Source organism: Coregonus clupeaformis, chromosome 23 (genome assembly GCF_020615455.1).
Source record: "Coregonus clupeaformis isolate EN_2021a chromosome 23, ASM2061545v1, whole genome shotgun sequence".
Lineage (NCBI taxonomy): Eukaryota > Metazoa > Chordata > Actinopteri > Salmoniformes > Salmonidae > Coregonus > Coregonus clupeaformis.
The window spans coordinates 2,339,150-2,366,668 of record NC_059214.1 but is presented as its reverse complement, the minus strand read 5'-3'; the positions used below and the strand labels follow the sequence as shown (position 1 = coordinate 2,366,668).

At 45.8% G+C, this 27,519-nt stretch overlaps 1 pseudogene; it reads left to right on the top strand.

The window, feature by feature from the left end:
* Positions 1-27,519, top strand: part of LOC121536354 — a 106,306-nt pseudogene that overhangs the window by 71,089 nt on the left and 7,698 nt on the right.

Genomic DNA, 27,519 nt, shown 5'->3' with positions numbered 1-27,519 from the left:
TTTTTTATGTCAAATAGTTCATTCTTCATGCAATCAGTGAATCTGAACGCTCACTTCTTCCACTCGACCAGCTCATCATGAGACTGTTGGCCTCTTCTTCTTTGACATTCCGTGTTTTGTTTTACCCGTCGTAAGCATTTTGTTTATCGTACATTTTGCAAGTGTTTTCAAAGGTGGTTTTAACCTCATGCCCATATCTAGTTGGGAGATGCATTTCTAAACGTACTCTCGCTCTATCGCGATTGGAACATTCTCTATCTATACTGAACAAAAATATAATCGCAACATGCAACAATTTCTAATATTTTACTGAGTACAGTTCATATAAGGAAATCAGTCAATTTAAATAAATTCATTTGGCCCTAATCTATGGATTTCACATGAATGGGCAGGGGCGCAGCCATGGGTGGGCCTGGGTGGGCATAAGCCCACCAACTTGGGAGCCAGATCCACCCACTGGGGAGCCAGGCCCAGCCAATAAGAATGAGTTTTTCCCTTATTATAGACATAAATACTCAGCTGTCCGGGTTGCTGGTCTCAGACGATCCTGCAGGTGAAGAAGCCGGATGTGGAGGTCCTGGGCTGGTGTGGTTACACGTTGAGAGGCCGGTTGGACATACTGCCAAATTCTCTAAAACGACGTTGGAGGTAGTTTATGGTAGAGAAATTAAAATTCAATTATCTGGCAACAGCTCTGGTGGACATTCCTGCAGTCAGCATGCCAGTTGCAAGTTCCCTCAAAACTTGAGAAATCTGTGGCATTGTGTTGTGTGACAAGGTGCACCTGTGTAATGATCATGCTGTTTAATCAGCTTCTTAATATGCCACACCTGTCATGTGGATGGATTATCTTGGCACAGGAGAAATGCTCACTAAAAGGGATGTGAACAAATTTGTGCACAACTTTTTAGAGAAGTAAGCTCTTTGTCCGTATGGAACATTTCTGGGATATTTTATTTCTGCTTGTGAAACATGGGACCAACACTTTACATTTACGTCATTTAGCAGACACTCTTATCCAGAGCGACTTACATTAGTATTTTTTTTTCATACCCCCTGTGGGAATCGAACCCACAACCCTGGCGTTGCAAACACCATGCTCTATCAACTGAGCTACATCCCTGCCGGCCATTCCCTCCCCTACCCTGGACGACGCTGGGCCAATTGCACGCCGCCCCATGGGTCTCCCGGTCACGGCCAGCTACGACAGAGCCTGGATTCGATCCAGGATCTCTAGTGGAACAGCTAGCACTGCGATGCAGTGCCTTAGACCACTGCGCCACTCAGGAGACTTGTGTTTAAATTTGTTTCGGTATACAGTATATTCAGCCTAACTCCATCATCATTGTATCATTTTCTATCTCCAAACAGAACTTACTCCATTGTGACTGAACCATTCTGCATTTCCTCTATATTCTAGAGTCAGCTCCCATTGTCAGTACATCTCTTTACATCCTACACCTCCTGCAGTCACAGTTCTCTCTTCTGCTTCTGCTCTGTCCTGCAGTCACAGTTCTCTCTCTCAAACTTCTGCTCTGTCCTACAGTCAAAGTTCTCTCTTCTGCTTCTGCTCTGTCCTACAGTCACAGTTATCGCTCTCTCTTCTGCTTCTGCTCTGTCCTACAGTCACAGTTCTCTCTCTCTCTTCTGCTTCTGCTCTGTCCTACAGTCACAGTTTTCGCTCTCTCTTCTGCTTCTGCTCTGTCCTACAGTCACAGTTATCTCTCTCTCTTCTGCTTCTGCTCTGTCCTACAGTCACAGTTATCTCTCTCTCTCTCTTCTGCTTCTGCTCTGTCCTACAGTCACAGTTATCTCTCTCTCTTCTGCTTCTGCTCTGTCCTACAGTCACAGTTCTCTCTCTCTCTTCTGCTTCTGCTCTGTCCTACAGTCACAGTTATCGCTCTCTCTTCTGCTTCTGCTCTGTCCTGCAGTCAAATTCTCTCTCTCTCTCTTCTGCTTCTGCTCTGTCCTACAGTCACAGTTATCGCTCTCTCTTCTGCTTCTGCTCTGTCCTGCAGTCAAATTCTCTCTCTCTCTCTTCTGCTTCTGCTCTGTCCTACAGTCACAGTTATCGCTCTCTCTTCTGCTTCTGCTCTGTCCTACAGTCACAGTTATCTCTCTCTCTTCTGCTTCTGCTCTGTCCTACAGTCACAGTTATCTCTCTCTCTCTCTTCTGCTTCTGCTCTGTCCTACAGTCACAGTTATCTCTCTCTCTTCTGCTTCTGCTCTGTCCTACAGTCACAGTTCTCTCTCTCTCTTCTGCTTCTGCTCTGTCCTACAGTCACAGTTATCGCTCTCTCTTCTGCTTCTGCTCTGTCCTGCAGTCAAATTCTCTCTCTCTCTCTTCTGCTTCTGCTCTGTCCTGCAGTCAGACAGTTTTGAAATGGATTTAGGGTTTATTGGAATTTATAGAGGAGTGAGACAGAGTTAAATTAAGTAGCTATTAAGACGGAATACGATGATAGTGGCAAAAACCTACCTCATAAAAAATCTACCTCATAAAACATCTACCTCATAAAACATCTACAGTGGGGAAAAAAAGTATTTAGTCAGCCACCAATTGTGCAAGTTCTCCCACTTAAAAAGATGAGAGAGGCCTGTAATTTTCATCATAGGTACACGTCAACTATGACAGACAAAATTAGAAAAAAAAATCCAGAAAATCACATTGTAGGATTTTTAATGAATTTATTTGCAAATGATGGTGGAAAATAAGTATTTGGTTAATAACAAAAAGTTTCTCAATACTTTGTCATATACCCTTTGTTGGCAATGACACAGGTCAAACGTTTTCTGTAAGTCTTCACAAGGTTTTCACACACTGTTGCTGGTATTTTGGCCCATTCCTCCATGCAGATCTCCTCTAGAGCAGTGATGTTTTGGGGCTGTCGCTGGGCAACACGGACTTTCAACTCCCTCCAAAGATTTTCTATGGGGTTGAGATCTGGAGACTGGCTAGGCCACTCCAGGACCTTGAAATGCTTCTTACGAAGCCACTCCTTCGTTGCCCGGGCGGTATGTTTGGGATCATTGTCATGCTGAAAGACCCAGCCACGTTTCATCTTCAATGCCCTTGCTGATGGAAGGAGGTTTTCACTCATAATCTCACAGTACATGGCCCCATTCATTCTTTCCTTTACACGGATCAGTCGTCCTGGTCCCTTTGCAGAAAAACAGCCCCAAAGCATGATGTTTCCACCCCCATGCTTCACAGTAGGTATGGTGTTCTTTGGATGCAACTCATCATTCTTTGTCCTCCAAACACGACAAGTTGAGTTTTTACCAAAAATTATATTTTGGTTTCATCTAACCATATAACATTCTCCCAATCCTCTTCTGGATCATCCAAATGCACTCTAGCGAACTTCAGACGGGCCTGGGTATGTACTGGCTTAAGCAGGGGGACACGTCTTGCACTGCAGGATTTGAGTCCCTGGCGGCGTAGTGTGTTACTGATGGTAGGCTTTGTTACTTTGGTCCCAGCTCTCTGCAGGTCATTCACTAGGTCCCCCCGTGTGGTTCTGGGATTTTTGCTCACCGTTCTTGTGATCATTTTGACCCCACGGGGTGAGATCTTGCGTGGAGCCCCAGATCGAGGGAGATTATCAGTGGTCTTGTATGTCTTCCATTTCCTAATAATTGCTCCCACAGTTGATTTCTTCAAACCAATCTGCTTACCTATTGCAGATTCAGTCTTCCCAGCCTGGTGCAGGTCTACAATTTTGTTTCTGGTGTCCTTTGACAGCTCTTTGGTCTTGGCCATAGTGGAGTTTGGAGTGTGACTGTTTGAGGTTGTGGACAGGTGTATTTTATACTGATAACAAGTTCAAACAGGTGCCATTAATACAGGTAACGAGTGGAGGACAGAGGAGCCTCTTAAAGAAGAAGTTACAGGTCTGTGAGAGCCAGAAATCTTGCTTGTTTGTAGGTGACCAAATACTTATTTTCCACCATAATTTGCAAATCAATTCATTAAAAATCCTACAATGTGATTTTCTGGATTTTTCTTTCTCAATTTGTCTGTCATAGTTGACGTGTACATATGATGAAAATTACAGGCCTCTCTCATCTTTTTAAGTGGGAGAACTTGCACAATTGGTGGCTGACTAAATACTTTTTTTCCCCACTGTACCTAAAAAAAAAATCTACCTACCTCTTATATTTTTATTTGTCCTCAACCTTGACAGCTAATCAAAATAGTCAAGCTGATATCCAAGCAGTATTCCAATCAGTGAAAATTCAATTGTACATTAATGCAGTGGGAATATATCTTAAAGCAACTGTGATCACAGCCCTGTTTAGAATATTATCATAGTAATGTATGTAGTTAGTTGTAGTTAGTTGTAGTTAGTTGTAGTTCATTGTAGTTAGTTGTAGTTAGTTATAGTTCGTTGTAGTTCGTTGTATTTAGTTGTAGTTAGTTGTAGTTAGTTGTAGTTAGATATCTGAGCAGTGTGTATGAGTGTGGGTGTACAGTGCCATTTTTCCTGATGTGGACCAGTTTCCTTAAGACTGTGCCAGGGCAAACCTCTGATTTGTCGATCCAACCATGACGATAAGGGCCAGACACCCAATGGACAGTCATTTTAGTTATACCAAGGAGCTATTTAGTTAGTTATTTTCATCAATATTCCTTTTGATATTTCTTTATTTTCTTGACACAGATGAATGAAAGCTTCTCATTCTATTTTGACTCGTTCTCTCTCTCTAGAGTCTAAGGGGGCGGGGGGTCCTACTAAGCTAACATATGGAATTGTTTTAACCCTCCCGTTGTCCTAGGGTCAAAATGACCCGCCACTGTGTTGAACCAACTTTATTTAATTTTTATATTTTTGGGATCATTTGTGAGAAGGAGGCAGTGAGACTTTAAAGAAAGTATCACTGCCTCCTTCTCACAAATGATCCAAAAAATATAACAATTAAATGAAGTTGGTTCAACACAGTGCCGGGTCATTTTGACCCTAGGACAACGGGAGGGTTAAGATGGTTATACCAAGGATCATTTAGCTATTTGATTTAGAGTTTTAGGACCCCTTAACGTATAAAACAAATATATTGATTTTTTTTTTTTTTTTTTTGGGGGAACACTGAATTTAGCCTTAATGCTATTAGCTCATAGAAACGCAATGAATAATGGCTTAATACATGGATTAACACATAAAGTCCCAAAAAATATCAAAAATACGTTTGTTCTGAAGTTTCTGTCCTATATCTGAGATATATAAAAAAGATCAGAAAACTATTTTTTATGTATTATTCGGATGTATTTAACCCTTTATTTTAGGCAATAAACTATATCCCTATACTTTATATTGTAAAGTCGTGGTCAAAAGTTTTGAAAATGACACAAGTATTGGTCTTCACAAAGTTTGCTGCTTCAGTGTTTTTAGATATTTTTGTCAGGTGTTAGTATGGTATACTGAAGTATAATTACAAGCATTCCATAAGTGTCAAAGGCTTTTAGTGACAATTACATTAAGTTTATGCAAAGAGTCAATATTTGCAGTGTTTACCCTTCTTTTTCAAGACCTCTGAAATCCACCCTGGCATGCTGTCAATTAACTTCTGGGCCACATCCTGACTGATGGCAGCCCATTCTTGCGTAATCAATGCTTGGAGTTTGTCAGAATTTGTGGGGTTTTGTTTGTCCACCCGCCTCTTGAGGATTGACCACAAATTCTCAATGGGATTAAGGTCTGGGGAGTTACCTGGCCATGGACCCAAAATGTTGATGTTTTGTTCCCCGAGCCACTTAGTTATCACTTTTGCCTTATGGCAAGGTGCTCCATCATGCTGGAAAAGGCATTGTTCGTCACCAAACTGTTCTTGGATGGTTGGGAGAAGTTGATCTCGGAGGATGTGTTGGTACCATTCTTTATTCATGGCTGTGTTCTTAGGCAGAATTGTGAGTGAGCCCACTCCCTTGGCTGAGAAGCAACCCCACACATGAATGGTCTCAGGATGCTTTACTGTTGACATGACACAAGACTGATGGTTGCACTCACCTTGTCTTCTTCGGACAAGCTTTTTTTCCGGAAAGGGGATTCATCATAGAAAATGACTTTACCCCAGTCCTCAGCAGTCCAATCCCTGTACCTTTTGCAGAATATCAGTCTGTCCCTGATGTTTCCTTGCAGGTAACCATGGTTAACAGAGGAAGAACAATGATTTCAAGCACCACCCTCCTTTTAAAGCTTCCAGTCTGTTATTCTAACTCAATCAGCACGACAGAGTGATCTCCAGCCTTGTCCTCGTCAACACTCTCACCTGTGTTAACGAGAGAATCACTGACATGATGTCAGCTGGTCCTTTTGTGGCAGGGCTGAAAATGCAGTGGAAATGTTGTTTGGGGATTAAGTTCATTTTCATGGCAAAGAGGGACTTTGCAATTAATTGCAATTCATCTGATCACTTTTCATAACATTCTGGAGTATATGCAAATTGCCATCATAAAAAAATGAGGCAGCAGACTTTGTGAAAATTAATATTTGTGTCATTCTCAAAACTTTTGACCGCGACTGTACTTCCATTCATTTTTTAAACTGGTACCCAGCTACCTTCAGACTGGTCTTGTGAGGCTTGTGTGCATCCTAGAGCAAAACGGACATGTACCTGTTCATGAGAAACTCACCTTTCCACAGAGGGTCATAATAGTTTGTGGGCCAAACCATTCGGACACTACAGACCGGTGAGGAGACCAATTTTAACGATGTCTCATGTTCTGACAAACACCGCTCTAGCTCTGCCACCTTTCACCTCAGATGCGGAAGGGCGACATTGGCGGAAGCTGTTAATTGAGACGCAGCTCATGCAAAAAAAAAATATCTCTAGCTTAAACTGATGGATTTTGATGGGGATTTTTTTAAATGCTAATTTTATTTCCGCTGGGCCGCGGACATCGACTCTAGGGGGTTAACTTTAATTCACTAACTCTATCTCTTTAACTATAATTCACCAACTCTCTCTCATCCTGTCCTTACCATAGCCTTTTCTCATCTCTCCGTTTAGTTTTCTTGAAGTTGTTTGCTAATGCTTTGCCGTTGTTGCAGATCATGTCAATGGACATTGCACTAGCCCCACCTCCCAGCCGTGCTCCGTGGGGAAGTCTCGCATCCCGGGGGTTCCTGAGGGCCCGCGGCTCACCCGGAGAGGGACCGGCCAACCACCCTTCCGCAAGGCCCAGTCCGCCGCTTGCATAGAGATCTCTTTGCCTGTTCCCACCCACACGGAAGGTGCGTGCTTGTCTCCTTCCCCTTGACCTAAACCCTCCTCCGAACCTCCTCATCCGCCCCTCCTAAGTGAAGGTGTGTGCTTGTCTCCTTCCCCTTGACCTAAACCCTCCTCCTAACCTCCTCATCCGCCCCTCCTAAGTGAAGGTGTGTGCTTGTCTCCTTCCCCTTGACCTAAACCCTCCTCCCCTAACCTCCTCATCCGCCCCTCCTAAGTGAAGGTGTGTGCTTGTCTCCTTCCCCTTGACCTAAACCCTCCTCCTAACCTCCTCATCCGCCCATCCTAAGTGAAGGTGTGTGCTTGTCTCCTTCCCCTTGACCTAAACCCTCCTCCCCTAACCTCCTCATCCGCCTCCTAAGTGAAGGTGTGTGCTTGTCTCCTTCCCCTTGACCTAAACCCTCCTCCCCCTAACCTCCTCATCCGCCCCTCCTAAGTGAAGGGGTGTGCTTGTCTCCTTCCCCTTGACCTAAACCCTCCTCCTAACCTCCTCATCCGCCCATCCTAAGTGAAGGTGTGTGCTTGTCTCCTTCCCCTTGACCTAAACCCTCCTCCCCTAACCTCCTCATCCGCCCTCCTAAGTGAAGGTGTGTGCTTGTCTCCTTCCCCTTGACCTAAACCCTCCTCCTAACCTCCTCATCCGCCCCTCCTAAGTGAAGGTGTGTGCTTGTCTCCTTCCCCTTGACCTAAACCCTCCTCCTAACCTCCTCATCCGCCCATCCTAAGTGAAGGTGTGTGCTTGTCTCCTTCCCCTTGACCTAAACCCTCCTCCCCTAACCTCCTCATCCGCCCCTCCTAAGTGAAGGTGTGTGCTTGTCTCCTTCCCCTTGACCTAAACCCTCCTCCTAACCTCCTCATCCGCCCCTCCTAAGTGAAGGTGTGTGCTTGTCTCCTTCCCCTTGACCTAAACCCTCCTCCCCTAACCTCCTCATCCGCCCCTCCTAAGTGAAGGTGTGTGCTTGTCTCCTTCCCCTTGACCTAAACCCTCCTCCCCTAACCTCCTCATCCGCCCTCCTAAGTGAAGGTGTGTGCTTGTCTCCTTCCCCTTGACCTAAACCCTCCTCCTAACCTCCTCATCCGCCCATCCTAAGTGAAGGTGTGTGCTTGTCTCCTTCCCCTTGACCTAAACCCTCCTCCTAACCTCCTCATCCGCCCCTCCTAAGTGAAGGTGTGTGCTTGTCTCCTTCCCCTTGACCTAAACCCTCCTCCCCTAACCTCCTCATCCGCCCCTCCTAAGTGAAGGTGTGTGCTTGTCTCCTTCCCCTTGACCTAAACCCTCCTCCCCTAACCTCCTCATCCGCCCCCTCCTAAGTGAAGGTGTGTGCTTGTCTCCTTCCCCTTGACCTAAACCCTCCTCCTAACCTCCTCATCCGCCCCTCCTAAGTGAAGGTGTGTGCTTGTCTCCTTCCCCTTGACCTAAACCCTCCTCCTAACCTCCCTCATCCGCCCTCCTAAGTGAAGGTGTGTGCTTGTCTCCTTCCCCTTGACCTAAACCCTCCTCCCCTAACCTCCTCATCCGCCCCTCCTAAGTGAAGGTGTGTGCTTGTCTCCTTCCCCTTGACCTGAACCCTCCTCCCCTAACCTCCTCATCCGCCCCTCCTAAGTGAAGGTGTGTGCTTGTCTCCTTCCCCTTGACCTAAACCCTCCTCCCCTAACCTCCTCATCCGCCCCTCCTAAGTGAAGGTGTGTGCTTGTCTCCTTCCCCTTGACCTAAACCCTCCTCCCCTAACCTCCTCATCCGCCCCTCCTAAGTGAAGGTGTGTGCTTGTCTCCTTCCCCTTGACCTAAACCCTCCTCCTAACCTCCTCATCCGCCCATCCTAAGTGAAAGTGTGTGCTTGTCTCCTTCCCCTTGACCTAAACCCTCCTCCTAACCTCCTCATCCGCCCATCCTAAGTGAAGGTGTGTGCTTGTCTCCTTCCCCTTGACCTAAACCCTCCTCCCCCTAACCTCCTCATCCGCCCCTCCTAAGTGAAGGTGTGTGCTTGTCTCCTTCCCCTTGACCTAAACCCTCCTCCTAACCTCCTCATCCGCCCATCCTAAGTGAAGGTGTGTGCTTGTCTCCTTCCCCTTGACCTAAACCCTCCTCCCCTAACCTCCTCATCCGCCCCTCCTAAGTGAAGGTGTGTGCTTGTCTCCTTCCCCTTGACCTAAACCCTCCTCCCCTAACCTCCTCATCCGCCCTCCTAAGTGAAGGGGTGTGCTTGTCTCCTTCCCCTTGACCTAAACCCTCCTCCTAACCTCCTCATCCGCCCATCCTAAGTGAAGGTGTGTGCTTGTCTCCTTCCCCTTGACCTAAACCCTCCTCCCTAACCTCCTCATCCGCCCCTCCTAAGTGAAGGTGTGTGCTTGTCTCCTTCCCCTTGACCTAAACCCTCCTCCTAACCTCCCTCATCCGCCCCTCCTAAGTGAAGGTGTGTGCTTGTCTCCTTCCCCTTGACCTAAACCCTCCTCCTAACCTCCTCATCCGCCCATCCTAAGTGAAGGTGTGTGCTTGTCTCCTTCCCCTTGACCTAAACCCTCCTCCCTAACCTCCTCATCCGCCCCTCCTAAGTGAAGGTGTGTGCTTGTCTCCTTCCCCTTGACCTAAACCCTCCTCCTAACCTCCTCATCCGCCCTCCTAAGTGAAGGTGTGTGCTTGTCTCCTTCCCCTTGACCTAAACCCTCCTCCCCTAACCTCCTCATCCGCCCCCTCCTAAGTGAAGGTGTGTGCTTGTCTCCTTCCCCTTGACCTAAACCCTCCTCCCCCTAACCTCCTCATCCGCCCCTCCTAAGTGAAGGTGTGTGCTTGTCTCCTTCCCCTTGACCTAAACCCTCCTCCTAACCTCCTCATCCGCCCATCCTAAGTGAAGGTGTGTGCTTGTCTCCTTCCCCCTTGACCTAAACCCTCCTCCTAACCTCCTCATCCGCCCCTCCTAAGTGAAGGTGTGTGCTTGTCTCCTTCCCCTTGACCTAAACCCTCCTCCCCTAACCTCCTCATCCGCCCCTCCTAAGTGAAGGTGTGTGCTTGTCTCCTTCCCCTTGACCTAAACCCTCCTCCCCTAACCTCCTCATCCGCCCCTCCTAAGTGAAGGTGTGTGCTTGTCTCCTTCCCCTTGACCTAAACCCTCCTCCTAACCTCCTCATCCGCCCTCCTAAGTGAAGGTGTGTGCTTGTCTCCTTCCCCTTGACCTAAACCCTCCTCCTAACCTCCTCATCCGCCCCTCCTAAGTGAAGGTGTGTGCTTGTCTCCTTCCCCTTGACCTAAACCCTCCTCCCCTAACCTCCTCATCCGCCCCTCCTAAGTGAAGGTGTGTGCTTGTCTCCTTCCCCTTGACCTGAACCCTCCTCCCCTAACCTCCTCATCCGCCCTCCTAAGTGAAGGTGTGTGCTTGTCTCCTTCCCCTTGACCTAAACCCTCCTCCCTAACCTCCTCATCCGCCCCTCCTAAGTGAAGGTGTGTGCTTGTCTCCTTCCCCTTGACCTAAACCCTCCTCCCCTAACCTCCTCATCCGCCCCTCCTAAGTGAAGGTGTGTGCTTGTCTCCTTCCCCTTGACCTAAACCCTCCTCCTAACCTCCTCATCCGCCCATCCTAAGTGAAAGTGTGTGCTTGTCTCCTTCCCCTTGACCTAAACCCTCCTCCTAACCTCCTCATCCGCCCATCCTAAGTGAAGGTGTGTGCTTGTCTCCTTCCCTTGACCTAAACCCTCCTCCCCTAACCTCCTCATCCGCCCATCCTAAGTGAAGGTGTGTGCTTGTCTCCTTCCCCTTGACCTAAACCCTCCTCCCCTAACCTCCTCATCCGCCCATCCTAAGTGCATGTCGACCAGTCATCAACAGGTAGGGGGTTGGTGGGGTGGGGGGTTGGTGGGGTGGGGGTTGGTGGGGTGGGGGTTGGTGGAGTGGGGGTTGGTGGGGCGGGGGTTGGTGGGGTGGGGGTTGGTGGAGTGGGGGTTGGTGGGGTGGGGCTTGGTGGGGTATCTGCTGTTGTCTAATTGACTCTGATTGTGTCTTCTATATGGCTTTTCTATCCTGAAGAAAAACTGGTGACTATTATTTTAGCATAACTGAGTATACCTGACGGAAGGTTCCTGTATTATATCCCTCCTGGTCAATGACCTCGTACCCCTGCACATCGACTCGGTACTCGGGTCTGTATATAGACAAGTTATCGTTACTCATTGTGTATTTATTCCTTGTGTTATTATTTTTCTAAATATCACTCAGCATTGTTGGGAAGGGCCCGTCCTGTAAGTAAACATTTGTATTTAAAAGGCGTTAAATACATGTCCTAAAAATAAATAACAAATGTTTACTTCCCAACAATGCTGAGTGATTATTTTTGATTGCACCAGTCCCTCCTGCAGCAAAGCACAGCCAGCGCATGATGCTGCCACCCCCGTGCTTCACGGTTGGGATGGTGTTCTTCGGCTTGCAAGCAACCCCCTTTTTCCTCCAAACATAACGATGGTCATTATGGCCGAACAGTTCTATTTTTGTTTCATCAGACCAGAGGACATTTCTCCAAAAAGTACGATCTTTGTCCCCATGTGCAGTTGCAAACCATAGTGTGGCTTTTTTATGGCGGTTTTGGAGCAGTGGCTTCTTCCTTGCTGAGCGGCCTTTCAGGTTATGTCGATATAGGACTCATTTTACTGTGGATATAGATACTTTTGTACCTGTTTCCTCCAGCATCTTCACAAGGTCCTTTGCTGTTGTTCTGGGATTGATTTACACTTTTCGCACCAAAGTACGTTCCACGTCTCCTTTCTGAGCGGTATGACGCCTGCGTAGTCCCATGGTGTTTATACTTGCGTACTATTGTTTGAACAGATGAAAGTGGTACCTTCAGGCGTTTGTGTGTATGTAAACTTCCGACTTCAACTGTACGTGTTCGTGAGACTCACGTTTCCACAGAGGGGTCCTGTAGCCCAAACTGTTTGGACACTACAGACAGCAGATCGGCTGTAGTTGAGTCCCAAGATACTTGTGGGGGTGTAAGAGCATCTAAAGCTCATTTCCTGCATTTTTAGACAATCCAATATATAATGAATATATGAATATATATTTTCTAGCAGACGCTCTTATCCAGAGCGACTAGGGTTAAGTGCCTTGCTCAAGGGCACATCGACAGATTTTTCACCTAGTCGGCTCGGGGATTAGAACCAGCGACCTTTCGGTTACTGGCACAACGCTCTTAACCACTAAGCTACCTGCCGCACTAATATGCCATCTATTTAGAACAAAAAGTAAGCAAAATTGCCCACAGTCATCAAGCTAGCTAAGAGATCATTATTAAACATGATTAAGTGATTAATAAGACTGAACTAGATCGAAGGTAATTCAATAATAAATAATGTGTTGCACTTTTAACCAATAGCCTAACAAATGAACTCTTGAAAAAACTGGAGGCCAGTTCCGCCTTTTGTTTCGTCACGAAAGCTTCCTTTTCAGCATAGGAGACTTGAGCACGCGCTGCGTCCGCCTTTGGCACGTGCTTTGATGGCTGCAGAACTCGCCGTTGAGGATCTGCATGACTGTTTTGATGACCTTGATCTTGTGGACTGAGACTTGGTCTCAATGTGTTGAAGAGGCTCCTCCATCTCTCTTACTCGCTCCTCTTCCTCTTTCTGTCGAACACTCGCCTCTGGTTGCTGCATCGTAGACTGCTGGCCTTCCCTAGGATTATAGGCTTTTGTTGGCTAATGAACATAGAATCATAACCACCACGTGCGATTATTCTTTAAGAAGCCCTCCTGTTCTCCACTCATTACCTATATTAACTGCACCTGTTTGAACTCGTTACCTGTATAAAAGACACCTGTCCACACACTCAATCAAACAGACTCCAACCTCTCCACAATGGCCAAGACCAGAGCGCTGTGTAAGGACATCAGGTTTAAAATTGTAGACCTGCACAAGGCTGGGATGGGCTAGAGGACAATAGGCAAGCAGCTTGGTGAGAAGGCAACAACTGCTGGCGCAATTATTAGAAAATGGAAGAAGTTCAAGATGACGGTCAATCACCCTCGGTCTGGTGCTCCATGCAAGATCTCACCTCGTGGGGCATCAATGATCATGAGGAAGGTGAGAGATCAGCCCAGAACTACACGGCAGGACCTTGTCAATGACCTGAAGAGAGCTGGGACCACAGTCTCAAAGAAAACCATTAGTAACACACTACGCCGTCATGGATTAAAATCCTGCAGCGCACGCAAGGTCCCCCTGCTCAAGACAGTGCATGTCCAGGCCCGTCTGAAGTTTGCCAATGACCATCTGGATGATCCAGAGGAGGAATGGGAGAAGGTCATGTGGTCTGATGAGACAAAAATAGAGCTTTTTGGTCTAAACTCCACTCGCCGTGTTTGGAGGAAGAAGAAGGATGAGTACAACCCCAAGAACACCATCCCAACCGTGAAGCATGGAGGTGGAAAAATCATTATTTGGGGATGCTTTTCTGCAAAGGGGACAGGACGACTGCACCGTATTGAGGGGAGGATGGAAGGGGCCATGTATCGCTAGATCTTGGCCAACAACCTCCTTCCCTCAGTAAGAGCATTGAAGATGGGTCGGGGCTGGGTCTTCCAGCATGACAACGACCCGAAACACACAGCCAGGGCAACTAAGGAGTGGCTCCGTAAGAAGCATCTCAAGGTCCTGGAGTGGCCTAGCCAGTCTCCAGACCTGAACCCAATAGAAATCTTTGGAGGGAGCTGAGAGTCCGTATTGCCCAGCGACAGCCCCGAAACATGAAGGATCTGGAGAAGGTCTGTATGGAGGAGTGGGCAAAAATCCCTGCTGCAGTGTGTGCAAACCTGGTCAAGATCTACAGGAAACGTATGATCTCTGTAATTGCAAGCAAAGGTTTCTGTATCAAATATTAAGTTCTGCTTTTCTGATGTATCAAAACACTTATGTCATGCAATAAAAAGCAAATTAATTACTTAAAAATCATACAATGTGATTTTCTGGATTTTTGCCCCAGACCGAGGGTGATTGACCGTCATCTTGAACTTCTTCCATTTTCTAATAATTGCGCCAACAGTTGTTGCCTTCTCACCATGCTGCTTGCCTATTGTCCTGTAGCCCATCCCAGCCTTGTGCAGGTCTACAATTTTAACCCTGATGTCCTTACACAGCGCTCTGGTCTTGGCCATTGTGACAGGTGTCTTTTATACAGGTAACGAGTTCAAACAGGTGCAGTTAATACAGGTAATGAGTGGAGAACAGAAGGGCTTCTTAAAGAAAAACGAACAGGTCTGTGAGAGCCGGAATTCTTACTGGTTGGTAGGTGATCAAATATTTATGTCATGCAATAAAAAGCTAATTAATTACTTAAAAATCATACAATGTGATTTTCTGGATTTTTTCGGGATTGTAAGTGATGCAGACATTTACATTGATGGAAGCGACAATCTATCTGCAATATTAAAGCTAAAAAATAAATAAAGATAAAAAATAAAAGGTTACCATCGCTCTTATTTAACCATACCAAACATAACATAATGTATCATAATGAAGAGAGTGTCTTGGATTTACGTACAGAATAATATGAAATGCTCTGAGACGAGGTTGGTTTATTAGGGAGATAAATGGACTGAGAGAGAGGGAACACTAAGGATTTACACGCACACACATACAGCCGTTTTTCTTTCATGAGCAAGGCCTTATTTATATTACAGCATATTGGATGATTGTCATTCATATTCTATTCAACCAGCTCAATGTAACTAACATCGATAGGTTTAGGCTACTACGTGATACTCAAATTTTCCAAGCCAAACCTTCATATCATGACCGCTAACCACTACACACAGCCTACATCGATGTCACGTCATAGTCAACATAGCTACGAGAACTAACACATTAGTAAACCCGCTACAATCATGCAGTACAGTTTGCAGTCAGAAAGCCGTTTAACAGTTAGACCGTAAATTAATAAAAGCCAAAAGCTTACCTTGACTTGGAAGAGTTACGGTGTTGGATAGCTATAGCCAGCTAGCTAGCATAGCATCCCTCTCTGTTTGAGTAGGCTAAACTAGCTAGCTGCATTCGCTAGCTAAGTGAAAGTGAGAAGAAAAAAGAAAAAACACAACCAAATATAGCTACCTCTCTCTCCTGCTTTTCATTATTTTTGGAAGAATGACCATGAGCCCACTAGGTTTTGTATTGAAGTCAATGTACCCAGAGGAGGAAGGAGCTAGCTGTCCTCCGGCTACACCATGGTGCTACCCTTCAGAGTGCTGTTGAGGCTACTGTAAACCTTCATTGCAAAACAGTGTGTTTTAATCAATTATTTGGTAATTTGAATATACTTAGTATAGTTTCACTATTTTTATTTTTATTAAATTCACTGAGGAGGATGGTCCTCCCCTTCCTCCTCTGAGGAGCCACCACGGATACACACGCACACCAGGATACTGCACTTTTTCACAAAAACTGTTTTCACATTTCTGCCCCTGAACAAATCCTCCATCACGAGGCAGCACCCATGGAGCTGGGAGGCAGGCTGGCGGTTCTGCCCTGCAGTGTTCTGCCCTGTGGTTCTGTCCTGCGGTTCTGCAGTGTTCTTCCCTGCGGTTCTTCCTGCCGTTCTGCTGTGTTCTACATTAGCTTGCACTCCATGTTTTAATGAAGGTCAGGGCAAGGCGACCGCTTCGTTACTAACTAAATTGATACTGACATGCTATAAATCCCTGTTTTACATTTATTCCCAGAGCTCCATTAATTAATGACCTTTAGAAAATAATATCAGTGCCAGAAAATATTTGGTTCAGTTCGCTGTCACTCAGAACCTTGATGTCTGTTCATTACGGAATGAAATCACAGCAGGATGTGTGACAGACTTTCCAAGAGTAGTTAACAAAAGATCACAGTTGTCAACGTATTCAAGTCGTCAGAGTGCAAAATCAGGATTAGCCTGGATATGAAAAGGATATATTAGTCAGATGAACTCAAACCTGTCCATTAACCAGCCAACAGCTCAACAGGTGAATCATAAAATGGTGGCTTCAAAATGTCAAAACACAGGAAGACAATAGGTTTTAATAAAGCCCTTTTAGTGCTGTATGCCCTGGGCAGTTCGTTATCTATCTTTCACAATCTTTAATGATGGGGGAAATCATGGAGACTATCTATGGTGTGTATTCTGCTGCCACTCCCATCAGGCAGTGCGATGCGACCCCCTTATCCCTCCAGTTTGTCGCTAGCACTGGGTTACCACGGCGATGCAGCAGAAGGGTCACTGGAATACTTAATGGTCAATGAGCTCTAATGAGGCCCACACACCATGCGACGCAACACACATACACCAGGCGACGCAACACACACACACCAGGCGACGCGACACACACACACCAGGCGACGCGACACACACACACCAGGCGACGCGACACACACACACCAGGCGACGCGACACACACACACCAGGCGACGCGACACACACACACCAGGCGACGCGACACACACACACCATGCGACGCAACACACATACACCAGGTGACGCAACACACACACACCAGGCGACGCAACACACACACACCAGGCGACGCAACACACACACACCAGGCGACACAACACACACACAAGGCGACACAACACACACACACACACCAGGCGACGCAACACACACACAAGGCAACGCGACACACACACACCAGGCGACGCGACACACACACAACAGGCGACGCGACACACACACACCAGGCAACGCGACACACACACACCAGGCGACGCGACACACACATACCAGGCGACACGACACACACACCAGGCGACGCAACACACACACACCAGGCGATGCAACACACACACACCAGGCGACGCAACACACACACACCAGGCGACGCGACACACACACACCAGGCGACGCGACACACACATACCTGGCGACACAACACACACACCAGGCGACGCAACACACACACACCAGGCGACGCAACACACACACACCAGGCGACGCAACACACACACACCAGGCGACGCAACACACACACACCAGGCGACGCAACACACACACACCAGGCGACGCAACACACACACACCAGGCGACGCAACACACACACACCAGGCGACGCGACACACACACAACAGGCGACGCGACACACACACACCAGGCAACGCGACACACACACACCAGGCGACGCGACACACAAACACCAGGCGACGCAACACACACACAACAGGCGACACAACACACACACACCAGGCGACGCAACACAAACACACCAGGCGACACAACACACACACACCAGGCGACAACGTAAACAACATCGCATGCCTCCCTGTCTGACAGAATGAATTATTAAAGCAATGCGACATGAGAGGCAATTATGGACTCTGCTTATAGTTATAGCTGTAACATTGTCCGGTGCATAGCCATTCTCCAAGCTGTATACCCTCTCTAGTGTTTAGCCTAGTTATTCTGTGAAATGGACGGGTACTCTAAGGGATTATCTCGGTGGTGGTATGTGGGGTATAAACTTGCTGAAGCCTCTTGGTTTCATTCTAGTAGTGATTCAGTTATTGTCAGATGTAGTTCTAGGGCATCTGACTGTAATCCTCTCTCCACTATAATGTCTGTCTGTCCTCCTCTCTCCACTATAATGTGTGTCTGTCCTCCTCTCTCCACTATAATGTCTGTCTGTCCTCCTCTCTCCACTATAATGTCTGTCTGTCCTCCTCTCTCCACTATAATGTCTGTCTGTCCTCCTCTCTCCACCATAATGTGTCTGTCCTCCTCTCTCCACTACAATGTGTCTGTCCTCCTCTCTCCACTATAATGTGTCTGTCCTCCTCTCTCCACTATAATGTGTGTCTGTCCTCCTCTCTCCATTATAATGTGTCTGTCCTCCTCTCTCCACTATAATGTGTCTGTCCTCCTCTCTCCACTATAATGTCTGTCTGTCCTCCTCTCTCCACTATAATGTGTCTGTCCTCCTCTCTCCACCATAATGTGTCTGTCCTCCTCTCTCCACTACAATGTGTCTGTCCTCCTCTCTCCACTATAATGTGTCTGTCCTCCTCTCTCCACTATAATGTGTGTCTGTCCTCCTCTCTCCACTATAATGTGTGTCTGTCCTCCTCTCTCCACTATAATGTGTGTCTCTCCTCCTCTCTCCACTATAATGTGTGTCTGTCCTCCTCTCTCCACTATAATGTGTGTCTGTCCTCGTCTCTCCACTATAATGTGTGTCTGTCCTCCTCTCTCCACTATAATGTGTGTCTGTCCTCCTCTCTTCACTATAATGTGTGTCTGTCCTCGTCTCTCCACTATAATGTGTGTCTGTCCTCGTCTCTCCACTATACAGTCTATGTGCGTCTGCGTTGCTGAAGCATTGCCCTCCCTCCCTCCCTCCCTCTCTCCTCCTCCCCTCCCTCTTCCTACTAAATCCCTGCTTGGCCCCCTTGGGGGTACCCGCGTCCTGTCAGAGTGCCACTGTGAGTGACTTTCATTAGGTAACCCCCCACAAGCTCTGTCATGCACAAACACACCACAGACTGCCACTCTAGCCACAGCCCAGACAACTAAAGCCATTCTGATCCTAGTCTCGATGCTAGCAGGCAGCGTCGTTGCGCAGTGTAGCATTGCGCTGAACATTGAACAGCTGTAGTGCAGCCTAGGGGGGATGTATTACAGTTTATCAACTTATTAATTTGTCACAGAAACTTATTCCACTTGTCTTGTGTGGACTGAGAATGTAGGAACATCCAGCTGTAGAAACACATATACAGTGAGGGAAAAAACTATTTGATCCCCAACTGATTTTGTACGTTTGCCCACTGACAAAGAAATGATCAGTCTATAATTGTAATGGTAGGTTTCTTTGAACAGTGAGAGACAGAATAACAACAAAAAAATCCAGAAAAACGCATGTCAAAAATGTTAAAAATTGATTTACATTTTAATGAGGGAAATAAGTATTTGACCCCCTCTCATTCAGAAATATTTCTGGCTCCCAGGTGTCTTTTACACAGGTAACGAGCTGAGATTAGGAGCACACTCTTAAAGGGAGTGCTCCTAATCTCAGCTTGTTACCTGTATAAAAGACACCTGTCCACAGAAGCAATCAATCAATCAGATTCCAAACTCTCCACCATGGCCAAGACCAAAGAGCTCTCCAAGGATGTCAGGGACAAGATTGTAGACCTACACAAGGCTGGAATGGGCTACAAGACCATCACCAAGCAGCTTGGTGAGAAGGTGACAACAGTTGGGGCGATTATTCGCAAATGGAAGAAACACAAAAGAACTGTCAATCTCCCTCGGCCTGGGGTTCCATGCAAGATCTCACCTCGTGGAGTTGCAATGATCATGAGAACGGTGAGGAATCAGCCCAGAACTACACGGGAGGATCATGTCAGTGATCTCAAGGCAGCTGGGACCATAGTCACCAAGAAAACAATTGATAACACACTATGCTGTGAAGGACTGAAATCCTGCAGCACCCGCAAGGTCCCCCTGCTCAAGAAAGCACATATACAGGCCATCTGAAGTTTGCCAATGAACATCTGAATGATTCAGAGGAGAACTGGGTGAAAGTGTTGTGGTCAGATGAGACCAAAATTGAGCTCTTTGGCATCAACTGAACTCGCCGTGTTTGGAGGAGGAGGACTGCTGCCTATGACCCCAAGAACACCATCCCCACCGTCAAACATGGAGGTGGAAACATTATGCTTTGGGGGTGTTTTTCTGCTAAGGGGACAGGACAACTTCACCGCATCAAAGGGATGATGGACGGGGCCATGTACCGTCAAATCTTGGGTGAGAACCTCCTTCCCTCAGCCAGGGCATTGAAAATGGGTCGTGGATGGGTATTCCATCATGACAATGATCCAAAACACATGGCCAAGTCAACAAAGGAGTGGCTCAAGAAGAAGCACATTAAGGTCCTGGAGTGGATCTGCAAAGAGGAGTGGGACAAAATCCCTCCTGAGATGTGTGCAATCCTGGTGGCCAACTACAAGAAACATCTGACCTCTGTGATTGCCAACAAGGGTTTTGCCACCAAGTACTAAGTCATGTTTTGCAGAGGGGTCAAATACTTATTTCCCTCATTAAAATCCAAATCAATTTATAACATTTTTGACATGCGTTTTTCTGGATTTTTTTGTTGTTATTCTGTCTCTCACTGTTCAAATACACCTACCATTAAAATGATAGACTGATAATGTCTTTGTCAGTGGGCAAACTTACAAAATCAGCAGGGGATCAAATACTTTTTTCCCTCACTGTACAGTGGGGAAAAAAAGTATTTAGTCAGCCACCAATTGTGCAAGTTCTCCCACTTAAAAAGATGAGAGAGGCCTGTAATTTTCATCATAGGTACACGTCAACTATGACAGACAAAATGAGAAAAAAAATCCAGAAAATCACATTGTAGGATTTTTTATGAATTTAATTGCAAATTATGGTGGAAAATAAGTATTTGGTCAATAACAAAAGTTTCTCAATACATTGTTATATACCCTTTGTTGGCAATGACATAGGTCAAACGTTTTCTGCAAGTCTTCACAAGGTTTTCACACACTGTTGCTGGTATTTTGGCCCATTCCTCCATGCAGATCTCCTCTAGAGCAGTGATGTTTTAGGGCTGTCGCTGGGCAACACGGACTTTCAACTCCCTCCAAAGATTTTCTATGGGGTTGAGATCTGGAGACTGGCTGGGCCACTCCAGGACCTTGAAATGCTTCTTACGAAGCCACTCCTTCATTGCCCGGGCAGTGTGTTTGGGATCATTGTCATGCTGAAAGACCCAGCCACATTTCATCTTCAATGCCCTTGCTGATGGAAGGAGGTTTTCACTCAAAATCTCACGATACATGGCCCCATTCATTCTTTCCTTTACACAGATCAGTCGTCCTGGTCCCTTTGCAGAAAAACAGCCCCAAAGCATGATGTTTCCACCCCTATGCTTCACAGTAGGTATGGTGTTCTTTGGGTGCAACTCAGCATTCTTTGTCCTCCAAACACGATGAGTTGAGTTTTTACCAAAAAGTTATATTTTGTTTTCATCTGACCATATGACATTCTCCCAATCCTCTTCTGGATCATCCAAATGCACTCTAGCAAACTTCAAACGGGCCTGGACATGTACTGGCTTAAGCAGGGGGACACGTCTGGAACTGCAGGATTTGAGTCCCTGGCGGCATAGTGTGTTACTGATGGTAGGCTTTGTTACTTTGGTCCCAGCTCTCTGCAGGTCATTCACTAGGCCCCCTGTGTGGTTCTGGGATTTTTGCTCACCGTTCTTGTGATCATTTTGACCCCACGGGGTGAGATCTTGCGTGGAGCCCCAGATCGAGGGAGATTATCAGTGGTCTTGTATGTCTTCCATTTCCTAATAATTGCTCCTACTGTTGATTTCTTCAAACCAAGCTGCTTACCTATTGCAATTCAGTCTTCCCAGCCTGGTGCAGGTCTACAATTTTGTTTCTGGTGTCCTTTGACAGCTCTTTGGTCTTGGCCATAGTGGAGTTTGGAGTGTGACTGTTTGAGGTTGTGGACAGGTGTCTATTATACTGATAACAAGTTCAAACAGGTGCCATTAATACAGGTAATGAGTGGAGGACAGAGGAGCCTCTTAAAGAATAAGTTACAGGTCTGTGAGAGCCAGAAATCTTGCTTGTTTGTAGGTGACCAAATACTTATTTTCCACCATAATTTGCAAATAAATTCATAAAAAATCCTACAATGTGATTTTCTGGATTTTTTTCTCTCAATTTGTCTGTCATAGTTGACGTGTACCTATGATGAAAATTACAGGCCTCTCTCATCTTTTTAAGTGGGAGAACTTGCACAATTGGTGGCTGACTAAATACTTTTTTCCCCCACTGTAACTGTATACTGTGTGTTAGCTCAGTGTTGTTTGTTCGTCTGATAATCCAAGACACTGTGAAATATCATAAGACTGGTATAAAGATGTGATGTTGCTATTATTGGTGCTATTTTCATTTTTCTGGATGCATTTTTTATATTTTTTTTTTCTACGGTTAGTGAAGACAGAGTAGAGCAGTGCCTTCAGTATGCTTAGAGACGTTTCCAATTTGTTCCATTTGTTATTTGAATGAAAACATTAATAATTAACCTTGGGCTATGAAGACGTTAAGTTATGACGTGCACAAGCCCAGCCAGCAGGCAACACATAGTGAGGTCGTAAATCATTAAGAAGTGCACAAATCATTGTTGAGCAATACATGAATACTTTAATGGTGGAGGCAGGAGGCTAAATCTAGAAATATGTAAATGAGGATGTGAATGGGTAGCAAGGTAACGGGTTAACACAATATGTGTGTTTGATGTGATGTGTGTGTTTGTGTGTGTGTGTGTGCTCCTGTTGTGTGTGTGTGTGTGTGTGTATGAACATAAGTGTTTTTTCTTGAACCTGCTGTCTCCTGTATTGCAGAAAGCAGAGAGAACTCGTTCAGCCGCTCGCGGAGCTCCAGTGTGTCCAGTATCGACCGCGACCCCAAGGAAGCGGTGACCAAGCTGCAGTTTGGAGAGTCATACGGTCGTAAAGGTGACACGCTGCCCACCGCCTGCCTGTGGGTGGGCACCAGCCTGGGCATGGTCCTCCTACTGCCCATGTCCATCCCCACAGAGAAGGAGAGGCTGGAGGAGCCTGTCACCACGAGGCCCAGCGGTGAGACTCCTCTGGGGGAAGGAGAGCCTTGATGTGGCCTGCTTTAGCCTATTTTATTTTATTACATGATGTGTTATGATGAGTTTCTAGGGTATCAAGTGATCAAGAATGTACTGATATGCTTAGACACTTTTGATGGGGAGTTCATATAAGATATTTTAATATGGTACCATGGTTAGTTATAACAGAAGAAGGACATAGCCCTGCCTCTGCCATCTTCCAACTCCATAACAAAGAAGATATCTGAACGTATATGCACTCTGCTACACGTTTCTCCACGGACATCTGGTAAACCTCCATGGGCACTGCCTTTCTTTGATGTTATTACCCTTTACCCCTGTCACAATATCCTGTCCATCAATTATTCTAAGATCAACATCAGTAGTCTCCTTTGACATAAGGAATGCAGACTCTGTGACACCAAACCACTTATCTACCAACGTCTCCCCTGGTCCACACGATACTGTGACATGACAACATTACAACGTGATGGTAATGGAGAAATGACTGACTGACTCGCAGGGTGGGGCGCACGTTCTTCTCTGTCCTCCTACAGTGAGGGATAAAAGTATTTGATCCCCTGCTGATTTTGTACGTTTGCCCACTGACAAAGACATGATCAGTCTATAATTTTAATGGTAGGTTTATTTGAAATGTGAGAGACAGAATAACAACAAACATATCCAGAAAAACGCATGTCAAAAATGTTATAAATTGATTTGCATTTTAATGTAGGAAATAAGTATTTGACCCCTCTGCAAAACATGACTTAGTACTTGGTGGCAAAACCCTTGTTAGCAATCACAGAGGTCAGACGTTTCTTGTAGTTGGCCACCAGGTTTGCACACATCTCAGGAGGGATTTTGTCCCACTCCTCTTTGCAGATCTTCTCCAAGTCATTAAGGTTTCGAGGCTGACGTTTGGCAACTCGAACCTTCAGCTCCCTCCACAGATTTTCTATGGGATTAAGGTCTGGAGACTATCTAGGCCACTCCAGGACCTTAATGTGCTTCTTCTTGGGCCACTCCTTTGTTGCCTTGGCCGTGTGTTTTGGGTCATTGTCATGCTGGAATCCCCATCCACAACCTATTTTCAATGCCCTGGTTTAGGGAAGGAGGTTCTCACCCAAGATTTGACGGTACATGGCCCCGTCCATCGTCCCTTTGATGCGGTGAAGTTGTCCTGTCCCCTTAGCAGAAAAACATCCCCAAAGTATAATGTTTCCACCTCCATGTTTGACGATGGGGATGGTGTTCTTGGGGTAATAGGCAGCATTCCTCCTCCTCCAAACACGGCGATTTGAGTTGATGCCAAAGAGCTCGATTTTGGTCTCATCTGACCGAAACCGTAACACTTTCACCCAGTTCTCCTCTGAATCATTCAGATGTTCATTGGCAAACTTCAGACGGGCCTGTATATATGCTTTCTTGAGCAGGGGGACCTTGCGGGCGCTGCAGGATTTCAGTCCTTCACGGCGTAGTGTGTTACCAATTGTTTTCTTGGTGACTATGGTCCCAGCTGCCTTGAGATCATTAACAAGATCTTCCTGTGTTGTTCGGGCTGATTCCTCACCGTTCTCATGATCATTGCAACTCCACGAGGTGAGATCTTGCATGGAGCCCCAGGCCGAGGGAGACTGACAGTACTATTGTGTTTCTTCCATTTGCGAATAATCGCACCAACTGTTGTCACCTTCTCACCAAGGTGCTTGGCGATGGTCTTGTAGCCCACTCCAGCCTTGTGTAGGTCTACAATCTTGTCATTGACATCCTTGGAGAGCTCTTTGGTCTTGGCCATGGTGGAGAGTTTGGAATCTGATTGATTGATTGCTTCTGTGGACAGGTGTCTTTTATATTGGTAACAAACTGAGATTAGGAGCACTCCCTTTAAGAGTGTGCTCCTAATCTCAGCTCATTACCTGTATAAAAGACACCTGGGAGCCAGAAATCTTTCTGATTGAGAGGGGGTCAAATACTTATTTCCCTCATTAAAATGCAAATCAATTCATAACATTTTTGACATGCGTTTTTCTGGATTTTGTTGTTGTTATTCTGTCTCTCACTGTTCAAATAAACCTACCATTAAAATTATTGACTGATCATTTCTTTGTCAGTGGGCAAACGTACAAAATCAGCAGGGGATCGAATACTTGTTTCCCCCTCACTGTACATCCTCATTCAATTTCAACTAAATTAAATTAAATAAATTAGTCAAATTAGACAGAAAGATCAGGAAGAAAAGTGAATATAAAATGGTGATTGTAACTACGGTAACAATTTACTGTGACTACATTATCCATAATGCATTTCATTGCACCTGTATAAGACATACAGTTGTGGCCAAATATGTTGGCACCGTTGCACATTTATAAAAATAATTTCTTAAATAATTTCATCTAAAATAAGTTGATTATTTGATTTTCAACATTTCACAGACAATTTCATATTTTTATTTAGCAAAGAAAGACAAATGGCATGGACAAAATGTATTGGCACCCCGGAGCTACTACTAAATAAAATTGGTTCTGCAATGTTGAAAATCAAGTGACAAGTTTTACTTAATGTTTTTGACTTATTTGAGAACAAATAGGGAATTATTTAAGAAAGTGCAAGGTGCCAATATATTTGGCCACAGCTGTATATACAGTGGGGAGAACAAGTATTTGATACACTGCCGATTTTGCAGGTTTTCCTACTTACAAAGCATGTAGAGGTCTGTAATTTTTATCATAGGTACACTTCAACTGTGAGAGACGGAATCCAGAAAAAAATCCAGAAAATCACATTGTATGATTTTTAAGTAATTAATTTGTATTTTATTGCATGACATAAATATATGATACATCAGAAAAGCAGAACTTAATATTTGGTACAGAAACCTTTGTTTGCAATTAGAGAGATCATACGTTTCCTGTAGTTCTTGACCAGGTTTGCACACACTGCAGCAGGGATTTTGGCCCACTCCTCCATACAGACCTTCTCCAGATCCTTCAGGTTTCGGGGCTGTCGCTGGGCAATACGGACTTTCAGCTGCCTCCAAAGATTTTCTATTGGGTTCAGGTCTGGAGACTGGCTAGGCCACTCCAGGACCTTGAGATGCTTCTTACGGAGCCACTCCTTAGTTGCCCTGGCTGTGTGTTTCGGGTCGTTGTCATGCTGGAAGACCCAGCAACGACCCATCTTCAATGCTCTTACTGAGGGAAGGAGGTTGTTGGCCAAGATCTCGCGATACATGGCCCCATCCATCCTCCCCTCAATACGGTGCAGTCGTCCTGTCCCCTTTGCAGAAAAGCATCCCCAAAGAATTATGTTTCCACCTCCATTCTTCACAGTTAGGAAGGTGTACTCCTGAGTGGTGCAGTGGTCTAAGGCACTGCATCGCAGTGCTAACTGTGCCACTAGAGATCCTGGTTCGAATCCAGGCTCTGTCGCAGCCGGCCGCGACCGGGAGACTCATGGGCGGCGCACAAGTCGTCCAGGGTAGGGGAGGGAATGGCCGGCAGGGATGTAGCTCAGTGGATAGAGCATGGCGTTTGCAACGCCAGGATTGTGGGTTCGATTCCCACGGGGGGCAAGTATAAAAAAATAATATGTATTCACTAACTGTAAGTTGCTCTGGATAAGAGCGTCTGCTAAATGACTAAAATGTAAATGTAATGTGTTCTTGGGGTTGTACTCATCCTTCTTCTTCCTCCAAACACAGCGAGTGGAGTTTAGACCAAAAAGCTCTATTTTTGTCTCATCAGACCACATGACCTTCTCCCATTCCTCCTCTGGATCATCCAGATGGTCATTGGCAAACTTCAGACGGGCCTGGACATGCGCTGGCTTGAGCAGGGGGACCTTGCGTGCGCTGCAGGATTTTAATCCATGACAGCGTAGTGTGTTACTAATGATTTTCTTTGAGACTGTGGTCCCAGCTCTCTTCAGGTCATTGACCAGGTCCTGCCGTGTAGTTCTGGGCTGATCCCTCACCTTCCTCATGATCATTGATGCCCCACGAGGTGAGATCTTGCATGTAGTTCCAGACCGAGGGTGATTGACCGTCATCTTGAACTTCTTCCATTTTATAATAATTGCGCCAACAGTTGTTGCCTTCTCACCAAGCTGCTTGCGTATTGTCCTTTAGCCCATCCCAGCCTTGTGCAGGTCTACAATTTTATCCCTGATGTCCTTACACAGCTCTCTGGTCTTGGCCATTGTGGAGAGGTTGGAGTCTGTTTGATTGAGTGTGTGGACAGGTGTCTTTTATACAGGTAACGAGTTCAAACAGGTGCAGTTAACACAGGTAATGAGTGGAGAACAGGAGGGCTTCTTAAAGAAAAACTAACAGGTCTGTGAGAGCCGGAATTCTTACTGGTTGGTAGGTGATCAAATACTTATGTCATTCAATAAAATGCAAATTAATTATTTAAAAATCATACAATGTGATTTTCTTGATTTTTGTTTTAGATTCCGTCTCTCACAGTTGAAGTGTACCTATGATAAAAATTACAGACCACTACATGCTTTGTAAGTAGGAAAACCTGCAAAATCGGCAGTGTATCAAATACTTGTTCTCCCCACTGTAGTCGTCTATTCCACATTTGAGAACAACCATAATGATGACACTATTAGGATACCTAAACGATGAGCTATAGCATAACATTACATGAATACGCTATAGATACAGT